The 12,161-nt window shown below is 46.7% G+C and overlaps 1 long non-coding RNA gene across 1 annotated transcript in view; it reads left to right on the forward strand.

Moving 5' to 3' along the window:
• Window positions 1-11,459, forward strand: part of LOC143841748 (uncharacterized) — a 34,254-nt gene extending 22,795 nt beyond the window's left edge. Inside the window, exon 3 of the long non-coding RNA XR_013232780.1 lies at window positions 11,143-11,459. This is a non-coding gene — a long non-coding RNA (uncharacterized LOC143841748). The remainder of the gene's footprint in view (window positions 1-11,142) is intronic.
• Window positions 11,460-12,161: the final 702 nt, after the last annotated feature.

Here is a 12,161-nt window from a genome sequence, read left to right on the forward strand (position 1 = left end):
GTCACCCTCTACTCAAGCATTTAACTGCAGTTGCTGGGCATTGAAACGGCGCCCTCCTACATGCAAATCTAATGCTCTGCCTCTGAGTCGTGGATCTGAACCAGCCTTTTCCTTTCCTAACCTCAGGCCATTGGCTTTTCCAAGAAGGACCTGTCTTGAGATTTTAGGGACATTTCTTCAAAACAGGGGTCTTCAGTGTGATGGCTTTGGGCACCATGGTCTTTCCTGGCCCCACCAACTGTTTTTCTGAAGTGGGTGAAACCAGGGAGGGCTTGACCAGCAAGGCTTCTGACTGTCTACTGAAGCTTTGGTTGGCTGTGCAGATTTTCTTAATTGATGTTTTGTCAGCTGTTGCCACCACAGCACAGCACTGGACACTGTGTTATTGATGCTAAGCTGTGGCAACCATTTTGTGGTTGGCTCTGCCACCTGTGGCAGCCATTTTGTGGCTGGCTCTGCCTCCTGTGGCAGCCATTTTGTGGCTGGCTCTGCCTCCTGAGGCAGCCATTTTGTGGCTGGCTCTGCCTCCTGAGGCAGCCATTTTTTGACTGGCTCTGCCTCCTGAGGCAGCCATTTTGTGGCTGGCTCTGCCTCCTGAGGCAGCCATTTTGTGGCTGGCTCTGCCTCCTGAGGCAGCCATTTTGTGGCTGGCTCTGCCTCCTGAGGCAGCCATTTTGTGACTGGCTCTGCCTCCTGAGGCAGCCATTTTGTGGCTGGCTCTGCCTCCTGTGGCAGCCATTTTGTGGTTGGCTCTGCCACCTGTGGCAGCCATTTTGTGACTGGCTCTGCCTCCTGAGGCAGCCATTTTGTGGCTGCCTCCTGTGGCAGCCATTTTGTGGCTGGCTCTGCCTCCTGTGGCAACCATTTTGTGGCTGGCTCTGCCTTCTGTGGCAGCCATTTTGTGGCTGCACCCAACATGCTTTGTCAGAATTACAAAGGAGGCCACAGGCACAGATAGGTTGGGGACCCCTGCTCTAAAAGCATTTGGTCTAACTGCTGTGTCTGCTTCCAGTCTGTTTTTTAAGTGTTCCAGACCTTTCCCCCCCACACACACACACACATTCTTTTCTTTCTCTCACCTCTGGATTCACACTACTTCATTTTGATGTGACACACTTGTTAAAACTTACATTCAAAACAGGCACTTATGATTCACCTGGTGCTCAGCAAAACATTTCAAGGCTTCAGCAAAACCCTTTGAATCACATCTCTGCATTCTACCCATTTTCAAGTGATTTGTTATCGCTGCGGATTCATAGAAACCCAAACTGTAAATTGTGTTGCCGTCCTCTAGGTGAGACTTGCCAGATCCCCCTTGGCCACTGGCAGGGGATGAGGGGGCAGGGTTGCCCGATCCAGACTACGAAATTCCTGGTGGTTTGGGAATGAGACCTGGGGAGAATTGGGACCTCAGTGCTATGGAGCCCACCCTCCAACGCATCCATGACTGATTCTGTACTTACTTTGCTTTTTCCGTTGTTGATACTGCTGAATTCAGATCGATGTGAACCTGGGTCTTCCTCCTTCCTCCCCCCCCCCGGATCAAAACAGAAAGAGTTCTGCACTTGATTGGGGAAGCTCAGAGTGGGGAGGGGAGCCAAGCATAGCTGGAGGCTCTCTCTTTCTTTTCCTGAAGAAGGGGGGAGGAGAGAGGATTGGAGACAGCAGCCTCACAGAGAATGAGGGGGAAATAAATCCAAGAGGCATATCTCTGCTGAGAGAAGTGTGGGCTTCTGGAACGCAGTCACTTTAAAACAGGGCAAAAATAATTCTTGGGAGGGAAGCAACCGGAAACCAGGAAGTCTTTGAACTTCAGGGCCCAGTGTACCTGAGGGACTGCCTCCCTGCCTATGCCCCCAAAAGAGCTTTACGCTCCACTGCTACCAACCAGCTAATGATCCCTGGCCCCAAAGAAGTTTGCATGGCCTCAACCAGGGCCAGAGCCTTCTCTGTCCTGGCCCCCACCTGGTGAAATGAGCTCCCATAGGAGATCAGGGCCATGACAGAACTAAAACAGTTCTGCAGGGCCTGCAAAAGGAGCTCTTCCACCAGGCGTTTGGCTGAGGCCAGGCCAACCAAGCCAACATCTGCAGGGCCCCTGCCCCCCCCCCAGAAGCCCACTAAGATTCCCAGACCTGTTTGAATTACTATTGTTTAGGTTATACTGTTATACTGTTATGTTATACTGTTACCTGGTTATACCAGTTAATAATATGAATGTTATAATTATATGTACGGTTCCATGTATAGTTTCAGTTACAGTTATATGTAAACCACGCTGAGCCTTCAGAGAGAGTGGTATATAAATATGAATGAATGAATGAATGAATGAATGAATGAATGAACTTCCGCCCCGGCCAATCAGGAAAGACTGCTTTGCTACAACAGCATTGCAGGCAAGGGCAGGAAGTTAATCCACAAAACACAGAGATCTACCCTATATCAGGGGCTTTAAAAGCCAGGTTTTTAAATGTAGTGACTTATATCCACTCCTGGATATCTCAGGGAAAGGATCGCAGATCAATCATGGATGTTGCAGAGGGAAAATTTAAAGTGCCCAAATTCAAAATGGAAATTGAATACAGTGCAGAGGGGAGGGATTTATTTGGGCTGGGAGAGGATTAAAAGCAAAGTGCAGACTTGATCCAGGTCCTCCAGGGGAACTGATCTCTGTAGTCTGAAGATGATCTGTAATTCCAAGGAATCCCCAAGTCCTACCTGGAGGCTGGCTTCATAGAATCATAGAATAATAGAGTTGGAAGGGACCTCATGGATCATCTAGTCCAACCCCCTGCACTATGCTGGATATTCACAACCCTATCGCTTCCCTAAGTTACAACATTCCCCCTGGAGAAAATGGAAGCTTTGGAGGTTTGATTCTGTGGAATTACATTCCTGCTGAGCTCCCTTTCCTGTCTTCACCCCTAAATCTATACAGATTTCCCAAATCAGAACCAGCAATCAAAATAGTTTTACAAATGTGGTTCATAGAATGAAACTTCAGACCACCATTTCACAAATGTACAATTACTGAGATGAACGTGGTCCCTTTTTGCTGGTGGATTTTGCTTTGAATGTGTGCTCCTCTTGTTCCCGGAGTTAAGGGGAAAAGTCACATGGACAAAACATTGGGGGATTAACCCCACAGAGGGTTTTTCAGCTCATGTAAAGATTTTTAGTGTATCACAGAGAGGTATTTAAATGCAGATGTTTTAAATTTCATGGTGTTAGGACCACAATGGTGATTAAGCAAAATGAAATTTGTTTTGTTGTGGGGGAGGGGGGAGATTATAATGATCAGCTCTGTAGGCAAAAATGACTACCTTGGACTCTGAACCATTTTGAAGTCCCTCCTCCAAACCTCAAGGGATATTTCCAGTCCAAGGGTAACCAAATTCCAGGTGGGGCCTGGAGAATTCCTGGGGATTACAGATCATCTACAGACTATAAAGATCAACTCCCCAAGCAGAATCAGCTGCTTGGGAAGTGAACAGGGTTGTTGTGCAGAAGAAACATTTAAGGCCTCCCATGCAGGTTTTAGAGATGAAAAACTTAAAGCCTACTACACAAGGTGCAGATGAAACAGGAGGCAAAAGAACCTCTGCAGCAGCAGCCAGTTTCATCTGCACAACAGCCTAGCTCAGTAGGCCTCAGATGTTCATAAAGTTGTAGAGAAGGGACATACATGGCTTGGCTGTATCTTCCCTCCAGCAGCGAGGCTGGCCACAGCAGTATTTTAAATGAGAAGGGGCTTTTCTGTGGCCTCCCTGTTATCCAGTAGTTAGGCAGACGGGGAAAGCTTTCCCCCCTCAAAAGGAAAGCACATCCATGCCCACAGACTCTGCTGCATAGCTCCCATCACTCAGGGGCTGTTAGAGGCTCCCTTCACATCAGGCCTGAAAAGTGGGGAGGGGTGCAAAATTCTGAGCAAGAGCAATAATTGGTTCTGGGGGAGGGGTGATTCCACCAATAAGAGTCTTTGGAAACTTCAGCCTGTTGTCAGAAGTATGAATCACTTTTTATGTATATAAATATTTTAAGAAATACAAGCATGCCTATATAAAAGCCATTCCAGGATACTCTTCCCTAAGACCAGATTTCTGCCTACTTGCCCTTCCAAAAACCTGTTCCTGTTTGTCCTGCTGCTGATTCTGTGCAGGGGCACATGAGCATGCACGTGAGGGCAATGGTATCGGGTGAGGCTACAGGCCCGCAGCCCCCGCTGACTCAGAACCATCTGGCTTGGCTCCAATTGTGATTATTACACCACTTAAGCCCCCTTAAGCCTGAGGCACCTGCCGATACTGCAGCCAGGAACAGCAAAGCCTGGACAGGAACACAAGAGGGATGATGTTATTTACAGGATCCAACCCTATGCCGATAGAGAAAGAAGTAGTCTAGTAAATAACAGAGGAAAGAATAATTCAACTAGTGCAAGCATCCTGACTTAGCCCCCTACACCTTTATGCTTTAGATAGCTGCATGATTAGGATAATAAAATTGTCTTCAAATATTCAGGTTAATGCTGAGCACACATCTACCTGATTCTGCACACCTACATGCATCCAGATGCATATCTAGTTTTCTTGTTAGTGCAGGATTCCTCATCCATTTTAACACAGAGGGCCATTCCGCACAAGTTCAATGTAGCTGAAGGCTTGCAAATGGTAAACGTAACTAATTTGCCGTTCCGCATGACGTTGCACACAATCTGCAACAGTCCTGCAACACTAGCGCTAAAATCGCTTTGTTGTAGCGATTTCGGGTGAATCCAGAAATGTGGATTCACCCTCAGAAAATCGCTACACTCCTGCCAACAACCTGCAACACTTGCGAAAAAGACCTGTGCATTCTCAGTGTAGCAGCTGCAACAAAGTCCCTCCTCCCCGGCTCTCTCCTCCGAACTTCTGGTGAAGCGATCACCATTTTTTTTTCCTCAGAGCGAGCGGGGAAAGCAACGAACTAGCGAGGCTTCATTCACCCAGCAAGTCTTCTCTGGCTACAGTCCCTCCACAGAAGTGCTTTAAAGCTCCCCTAAGTTCCCAAGCACAACACAGCCCCGTTTGCAAGTTCCCCTTATTTTTGGCCGAAAATCGCACCCGTGCGAGGGGGGGGATTTTTTTTTCACTCGGGGGAGCGTGGTAACGATGACTCGCCAGCTCACACGCCTGCTAGATGGGTCTCTACATTAGGAAGAATCAAGGCATATTCGTTGCAACGTGTGTGTGTTTGTTTGTTTTTTTAACCTGTGCTTAAAGGGAAAGGGGCTTTTCCGGAGCATGATAACAACCGCCCATTGGCTGTTCGTTTGATTGACGGCCAGGGGCAGGAACAAGCACAGAAAAAATCGCTTCCTTTCTAGCGATTTTTGCAAGACCGGAAACCTGTGGGGAACTAATGAAACGCTACTGGATTCCACTACAAAGGCAGGTATGCGGAACGCCGAGTTTCCACTATTTAAAATAGCGTTTCCGCTTTGTGGAACCAATTGGCAATATTGGTCCTTGTGCGGAAAGGCCCAGAAAGCTGAGCTGCCAAACGAGCAGGCAGCTTTGCTTTCTGCAGTGGATGATTGGGAAAAGCTATTTTGTGAGTGGGAACTTATGTACATTACCCTTACAGTTATAGTAAAACTTATTTACTTAGTACTTTAGTATTTAATGCAGACCTTTTGGGCCTCAGTGCAACAAAACGTGTCTGCCTGCAAAGGCGTTGGCGTAGCAGTAGGCAAAGTGCTGGGGGAAGGTGTATACGGTGGGGAGAGATAAGACTTAGAATCATGGAATAGAATCATAGAGTTGGAAGGTACCTCCAGGGTCATCTAGTCCCAACACCCTGCAGAATGCAGGAAACTTGGCCAGACATGATTGGAGCAAGCCAAGCCCCAGCAGTGCTGCCAGCATTTCCGTGCTCCGCCTGGAATTCAGCTGGTGCCTGTGTAGGTCAGGCAGCCCAGGACAGGCCTCAGTCATGCCTGTTGCCTCCTCTGTACCTCTGGCCCCAGCACGGCCGCCAGTGGCTCATGGGCTTGGGCAGAGTCCTGGCTTTGGGTGCCAAGCAGAAGGGTCAGTGCACAGGCTAGGGATTCCTAATTTATCAACCCCAGATCTTTTTTTCTTTAAGCCTAAAGTCTTTTATGATTACCAACTGAATATTAAATTCCTGCTTATTTGAATTTTAAAGCCAGTGTTGAGATGCAGATTGTAGGTTCCATGCACCTGATGCCTTTCCACACTCCTCAAGTTTAAGAAGGTGCTTAGGGTTTGTAGTAAGGAAGGAAAGACCCTCTTACTGAATAAGTAAGCAAAGAGACAGTTAATAGTGTTGCAGGAGTTCACGTGACGCTGCTTTATACTAATCCGGCCACCCTGGAACAGACAATCAAAGAAGAAGGAGAAAGAGAAGGCGAGTCGGTACTTATATGCCACTTTTCTCTACCCGACGGAGGCTCAAAGTGGCTTACAGTCGCCTTCCCTTTCCTCTCCCCACAACAGACACCCTGTGAGGTGGGTGAGGCTGAGAGAACCCTGATATCACTGCTCGGTCAGAACAGCTTTATCAGTGCCGTGACGAGCCCAAGGTCACCCAGCCGGTTGCATGTGGGGGAGCGCAGATTCAAACCCAGCTCACCAAATTAGAAGTCCGCACTCCTAACCACTACACCAAGCCAGAATTATCTACTCAGATTGGCAGTTGCTTGCTGATGCCTTGGTCTTTCGCATCATCTACAACGTGGCCATTAACTGGAGGTGGAGATTGAATCTGGGATCTTCTGCGTGTCCAATGGATGGTCTGCCACTGAGCTCCAGCCCCTCCCCAAAGCAGCAGCTACAAGATTTTATTCTGGCAAAGACTTCTTTGTCATGGCAGCAGCTGCCTAAATATGCCAAGTGAAACCTCCAGCATTACAAAATGAGAAATAATCCCATCCCAGTAAAAATATAATAATGGCAAAGGAATAGGGAGATGCTGCCGTTTGTGATCTGAGCCAACATTGCCATTGATGTAGTAACCACAGAGAGAGAGAGGCCAATAAATACTTTATATAGTTTTCATGTTTCGAGGTCTGTAAAAAAAAAACACTTGGATTTAAAAAACCAGCAACACCAAAACATCTATATCAGTGGTCCCCAACCCCCGGTCTGGAGACCGGGACCAGTCCGTGGATCAGTCGATACCAGGCCGCTGCTCCTCCTTGTCCTCCTCCCTGGCTGCTGCCTCGGGGGCTGCCCTACCACTCTGCCACTGGCTCACCTTTGGTGCTCTCCAGTGGCCGCCATGGCTGGGGCTCCCCCTCGGTGTGCACTGCTGGCAGCTCCCCCCAGTGGGTGGCGGGAAGTCAGGGGCGTCAGCTGGAAAGCAAGTGGAGCAGGGGCTCAGGCGGCGATGATGTCCCTTGGCAAAAGACTACCCCCCCCCGGTCCTCAGTAAAATTGTCAAGTGTTGACTGATCCCCGGTGATAAAAAGGTTGGAGACCACTGATCTATATACATAAAGAGTGAGCGCTACTTCTTACGGCATGCTGAACATTTGGAAGGATCCAGTGAGTCCCGCCTGCCAGAAGCCTTCTGAACATTTGGCGCTCCAGGAGAAGTCCCACGTTGGTGCAGAGAGAAACCTGGGGCCAAGCTTCCTTGAGTCCCCCTCCCCCTCTGGGTTCAGAGAGAAGCCTCTCTACGCCCGGCCAAGCCCCTACCAAGTGCCCTGTGTATTCCTGGACGTGCTGGGCTTTACTTCTGATCTGCTACAGCATTTCCTCTGATTTGCTACAGTGAATAATAACAGCAGTATGATTCAGGAATTAAGCAGTTAGGTTTTACGCTACGTTAACCTTGTGCCAGTGGTTTTCTTGGGACCTATATTTAGTTCCTTCGTTCTGTGGTGCTGCTTGCTCCTGGATACAAGGGGATGGAAAAGCAGCCCTAGATGCTGCCAGTTTTTAGCTTGAGTGGGGCCAACAGGTATCTACCTTGCGCTTTGAACACTTTTTTGGAGAGAGGGGCAGTGGAGAAAGTGGCACTGATTGATGGATTCAGAAGATGCTTCACACTTGAACTGTCAGGGGTGCCTTTGCCTCTCCTATCTTTCTACTTTTTATTTATTTGTTCTTTGTTAAAAGTGGCAAAAACGTAGCTTCTGCAGGCACTGCAAACAGAAGGGAACACGAATCTGGCTGAGATTTCAGACATTTTACTTTCTCTTTGCAACTGGTATGTAGAAATGCTGGCAAAAGACTTCATCATGGCTGTCTGGTACAAACACATCCCTTAAGAAACCAGGTTTGTTCTGGGGCCCAAACTGTGCCTCATGCAAGATTAATTTCATTACCCTTTTAATTTTTACATAGAAGCAGTGGGGAAGGGGGCTGCACAGTCGATTTGAACAGTTTCTCGTGGATGCCAGCGGTAGATAGGATGTGATGCCATCTTTTAAAAATCACATTGGAATATAAACAGTGCTACTAGTGTTAAACTGAAAAGTGGAAGTATATTTGGGATCCCTAAAGCATGCTCAGTTTATCTTGCAGTGCTTATCGCCGTATGTTCCCACAGATCGTTTTCAGACACCCTCACTTTACCTTTTGCACAAGCGACTTCCTGAATGCTTCTAGAATTAGTCACTCGATACATGTACACAATGTCCCCAGCTTTGATTGGTCAGTCATTAAAAAGCGGAATGGATTTCCAGTTTGTTGCCAACCTCATCCTTGCTGTGAATTAACATAATTAATCAAAATTCCTGGTGACAGATAAGTACATCTCGGATCCGTGATAGCTAGAGCAAAAATTATGTCGCCGTGAAAACTCAGTTTGCTCTGCTCTTCTTCTTCTTCTTCTTCTTCTTCTTCTTCTTCTTCTTCTTCTTCTTCTCAGAATATAAATTTAACAAAAAGTTTATTTCCCTTCTGAAGTTTTCCATTCAGTCCATTGCATTAAGTACATTTGGGTAGAAGAAACCTTAGAAATATCTTTTTACACAAGGTACTCATGATCTCATCAATTGGCAATTGGCAGGGAGGTGCATTTGCAATGATTGTTGTCTTTATTTGGATAATTCAGTCTGGAACCAGTCAGTGGAGCAAAAGCCCCCAGAAGTATGAGTGAGTAAAGACGCATGTCTTACAATAAGAACACTTTTTAATGGTTCAAATTGAAAAGTGATTTGTTTGCTCAGTGCAGAAAATACTTCAGAAAACTTCTGTTCCTTTCTCAGGGGCCTCCCTCTAGCTTAGTCCCTCTTGGTAGAATCTGGATATCAACTACCTGTTCTCTGCTCAGCCTCCAAGGCCCTGAACTTCATCCCAGTCAAAGCCTCCTGGCTGTTTTTCAAGCAGAGGGTTGTAATTGGGGTTGTTCTCTGGGGAATCCAAGCTTATTTCCAGAATAGATGGTGGTCTGAGCAGCCTTCCTCCGGCAGCCTGATTGGGCGCACAGCATGGTCCAGTGACGAGGGCAGCCCAGGCACCTTGGGCCAAGCCCCCACATCCATCCTCCCCATAAGTTAAAGCTATGCCTGTTAAGCCTCAGTTTGTAATTCTTGTTTGGAAACCTCCTTTTCACCTTGACTATTAGCATTCTCTGCCTTTGTAGCTGTTCCAGTGATGTCCTAAGAAAACAGAGGGCAAGGAGAGAACTTATTTCTCTGGTTTCCCAAAGTCCCATTCTCCCCGTCAGGAATCCAACTGCAGCATAGTCTGTGAAGTTCTGAAAAAAAAACACTTTTGCCATCTTTTGTCACCAAAGATTATGCTGAAAGAGCGCACAATTTCCACCCCCCACGCCACCCAGCGGATTAATTATTGATGAAACCCGCAGTCCGATTCAGCTGGAAGAGATCCCAAAGGGTGGGCAAATGACTCAGGGCTGTTAATGCTTTCAGATTGATTGTCTATATTTACAATGGCCTGCAATTGAAACCAAGTTATTTGTTTTTAGCAGGCGCAAGGCAGTAGCCTTGGCTCAGAGGGATTTAAGGGTAACGATCGCATGTGGAATGCCTAGCGAGGATTTGAAGGGCAATAGTAACAGACCCATCTGGGCAGGGAGCACATGGCAACGCGCTGTGGCATATGGGCTCCCCGTCAGATCTGGATCAATTTCAGCTTTCCTTTTCTTCCTTCCGTCAGCTCAGCTGCTAACGCGCTTCCTACCAGAAGGCCAGCAATGGGCAACATATTAAAAGCAAGATGTATTTTAAATGAAGCACACGAGTTCAAATAAATCCCTCAATGTCAGTTCTCTGCTTGATCTGTGTTCTCGAATTCCCGAAGAGGCAAATGTCGTGGGTATTTTGAGGAAGCAGGCTTCCATAGACTTCTAGGGGAACAAAATGTCATGTTTATGGGGCAACAGAACAGAAGTTCCACACTGGTCTTTGACACTCATTGGCCCAGTAAAGAGAGCCCTCTCAGCTGATTATAATGGCACAAAGGAGAGAAAGGTCACCTTGGATGTATTCTTTGCTCCAAGAAAAGATGCCTTTGGGTGGAAATGCTTGAGTTAATGCTATTAATACAGGACCACAAAATGGAAACCTACGCCTGAGCGCACTTGGAATTTGTTTACCTTCTGCTTTGAGAAGACTTGCTGGTGTTGGGAAGATTAAAAGCCCAACTAGACATTACAGCATCAACAGGTCCAACCTGTGCACACTGATGCCATTTTAGAGCTGAATTGGGCCATTTTAAATATGCCAAATGGGCCAGTCAGGTGAGCTTGCCCCTCCCATGCCTTTTTGATTGCCAGAACTGTCATGGAGGGAAACATGCAGGTGCTGGTGGCATTTTGAGGGTCAAATTCAGCTCTGAAATGGGGTCAGTTCTACAGGTCAGGCTTGTGGGTGCCATAATATTTAGTTTGGCCCTAAGACTGCTAGACCAGGTTCTTTGTAAAGTAGGAGCTGAACCCAGTCACCAAATCTGTCTCTGTTAGATTCTATGGCCATAGTATCCTTATCAGTCAAAGCAGTAAGAAAACAGCCAGCGTGTGTGTGTGTGTGTGTGTGTGTTTGTGTGTAACACAAATCCGATAGGTCACTTCCTTTTTTCTCTTTCCTTTAGAACACTGAAGTACTGTTCGACACTCCCTACATATGTGAACAATTCAATCTGCTGGTTTTCTTTTCCTTTTTTCCTCTTTCAGACTATTTGAATGCAGCATAAAAAGCAAAGCACGGAGCTAGAAGGCGGCCTAACTCAGCCAAGCCTGCAGCTGTCCGTTGAGCCAAGGCGAGGAGAAGGTTCATCAAGAACCTCCATAAAGACAGAAGGCTGTCTGAGAAATGACTGAAAGACATCAGTCCAGAGCCAGATCTCAAGCTATTCTAGACGAAGTGTAGACAAGCAAGAATGGGGGGGGAAGGACTCATAAGAACTCATAGGAATTGTAATTGAAAACACTGTCAGAAATGTTCTATCAATGTGTTACCTAAATTACTGTTTCAAACTTGTATGACTGTTAAGAGAATAATAAAAAATTATTTTAAAAAAGACTGCTAGTAGATGATACACTGGAGATGGGTAAAGCAATCTCTCAGTGCAATTTTTAAAGTGAGATACATGTTGGCATGTGCACGATCTGTAGTTTGCATGATTCAAAAGCATAGGAAGACTATCCAGTTGGGGGCATCAGAGGAGCTGTGTATTTAGCATAATTAGAATTGGGACTTTGTGATATTTTTTTCAAATACTTTCTTTCTGTGTCCTGATTGGTTCATTTGGTGACTTCCTGATCCTTTGAGAACACTTCCTCCCTGCTTGCCTCCGGAACTGACAGAATGAATGCAGAACTGAACAGTTAGACAGTTAGGACTATTTCTCTCCTCTCTCGTTGCATAGTTTCTTTTTTTTAAATAAAGCTATTTCATTCTTCTCAGCAGCTTGGTGTATCACCCCTCTTTGCGTACTTAAACACCGCCCACAGTAAAGTCATAATTGTAGTGGGGGTGGTATTCTTTCCCCATCCGCCCGCTGGCAATCAGCACCTGGAAGAAATTCAGGCATCCAGACCTGGCGGGGGTAGGGGAGAACATGTGTCTGCAGTCCATCTGGAGGAAATTAAGACTGGGAATCCTACCCGCAGCTGTACTACAGGGAAACTGTGCGGTGACTCTCCTGCATTCATGAAACTGGCAGAGATCCAGTAGCAGAAGTGGAAAAATT

This window comes from Paroedura picta, chromosome 7, assembly GCF_049243985.1.
Source record: "Paroedura picta isolate Pp20150507F chromosome 7, Ppicta_v3.0, whole genome shotgun sequence".
Lineage (NCBI taxonomy): Eukaryota > Metazoa > Chordata > Lepidosauria > Squamata > Gekkonidae > Paroedura > Paroedura picta.